Below are 2,493 nucleotides of genomic sequence, written 5' to 3' on the forward strand. Positions count from 1 at the left end.
GTACGGCGATAACATATAAAGATGATAGGAGGTCATAGAGGATACGGAAGATAAGAGAATGTAGAATAAAGGAGTCAGACACATTTCATGGTAGCATGCTCACCTCGGCTCCACGTGGAAGTGGGAGAAGTGAGAGCCAGCCTTTACTGTCTTGGGACATTCATAGGTAGCCATAAGCCATAAGATATGCATATTCAGTAGTTACATGCATCACCAGGTGGGTGGTATCTACATTAAGGACCCTGAGCTCACGGGTGAGGAAACCTAATACCTGCCTTGGGGGAAACTACAAGGGGGGTTGGTGTCATGGTGGGAAGAGAGAGCACAGGGATTATGTCTGCTTCTATAGGGAGGTATGATGAACCATGTGCTCACTTTAAGGCAGCGTAGCTGTTAAGGGGAGAATCTGTGGGAATGATTTTTAAAGCAGGATAATGCACTTGGATCTCACCTCTAACTTACCAAAGGGGAGGCTTTCCTCCCATGGAGTACCAGCTTTCCAGATGCCCTCTGTCATGTTAGGGAATATATTCCTTGTCACATTTCCCTCAGTGTTAAGTTTCCCACTCCACATGACCCTACAATCCGTGACTTGGTCTGTACCCTAAAGAAGTAAGAACTGTAGCCCACAGAAACATGCACAGCCATATGCACCGAACCACCATATGTGATAACAAGCAGATGGAAATAACATACATGCTCATGGAGAGAATGGACAGATCAAGTTTGGCACCTGCACGCAATGTAATCTTACGCCTTGCTGACGAATAGTGATGGAACTTTAAAACGCCTCGTGACAGGGGTGGCTATGAGTGAAGTTGGTCAATCACAAAAGGACAAATATTGTATGAGACCACCGTTATAAAAGAAAGACAGGGGAAAAGAAAAAGACAAAAGTAACAGATTGTGCTGGTTCCCGGGATGGAACAGAATAGCAGGGGACGCACTAAGCTATAGCGGCTCTTCTGGTGCTTATATGTGGCTCTGAAGTAAAATTGAAATCTGTTTTCTTTTTAATTCCTTCTTTTTATTTATTTATTTATTTTTATTAAAAGATAATTTTATTGAGGACTCTTACAACCATTGTTGCAATCCATACATCGATTGCATCAGGCATGTCTGTACATATGTTACTGTCATTCTTTTATAAACATTTACTTTCTATTGAGCCCTTGGTATCAGCTCCTCTTTTTTCCCTCCCCCTACCCCCCACCAGCCTCATAACCCCTTGATAGATGATCAATTCTGGCTATTTTCATCTCTCACACCGACCTCTGTCTCCACACCCCCATGTTTTCTGTTGTTCTTCCCCCTGTATGATTATGTTCTAACAAATTGGCAGTCTGAGATGCTCACCCTCCTGACACAATCTCTGAAGACAAAGCGGGTGCATAAGCAACTGTGTTGAAGAAGGCAGATGGTGCCTGGCTATTACAAGATATAGTGTCTGTGGTCTTGAAGTTAAAAAAGCAGCTATTCAGCGAGAAACAAAAAAACTTTTTATCGTGAATTAGATGAAGATTTTTCAGAGAAATTCCTCAGCTTCACATTCAATGACTCATCAAATCTCCCCGCGTCTTGCCTTGTCTTTTAAATGACCTTTTTGCTTTCTTTTTGTTTGAGGTTCTAGATGTTATCACATAACTCCTCTGGCCTTTGGTCATTATTGTTCAATGCATCAACTCTATTCTTGAGGCGATCTTTAAATTCAAGTAGGATATACTCAGGGTCCTACTTTGGCTCTCATGACTTGCTTTAATTTTTTCAATTTCAAATGGAAGTGGCATATGAGCAGTTGATTTTCTGTTTCACAGCCATTCTCTGGCCTTGCTCTGACTGATACTGAGCTTCTTCATTCTACTGCATTCCATCCCCGAGATCCAGCAATAGAGACTCCGTTGATGCTGCTCAGGCTCTCTGGATGTTTGCCCAGCACCTTCCAGATAAGTTGTCATCAATGTTGCATTTGATGGACCATCTTCACTTCTCTACATTCTTCTTTCAAATGCTGGTCTTTTCTATGCTGCACAATAGTATGTTGTCTCTTTAAGCCTCAATCATTTATTCCTCCTAGATGGCCATGATCTCAACAGCCAGGTCCATGCACAGTGCAGGCAGAGAGGGCAGGAGAGACTCAAAATGGAAAGTTTTTCCAGGATATGATTCAGATCACGGTGATTCATTTGTTGGTAAAAACATAGCTTTGGCTTTTGAATGATTTTTAATTGTGGTGAGGGATAGATTGCCTCTTCTGTCTCACACGTTCATCGATCCCTGGACTGGAGGGTAGACTTGGGTGCAGGGGAAAATACAAGAAGGAGGAGGGGCAGGGAAAGGAGTGTACAGTACAAGGTGTGGGAGGGTTGATAAATTGTTTAAATTATTGAATACAAAAAGTATCATCTGTAGGCGGGATAAACAATCTGGAGGAGAAAACAATGGGACCAACAGTTCCGGGGGGACATGGGAGAGGGGGAGGCAGGGGAAAGGAAG

This window comes from Echinops telfairi, unplaced genomic scaffold (genome assembly GCF_000313985.2).
Source record: "Echinops telfairi isolate 266 unplaced genomic scaffold, ASM31398v2 ScPeMD7_22;HRSCAF=79, whole genome shotgun sequence".
Lineage (NCBI taxonomy): Eukaryota > Metazoa > Chordata > Mammalia > Afrosoricida > Tenrecidae > Echinops > Echinops telfairi.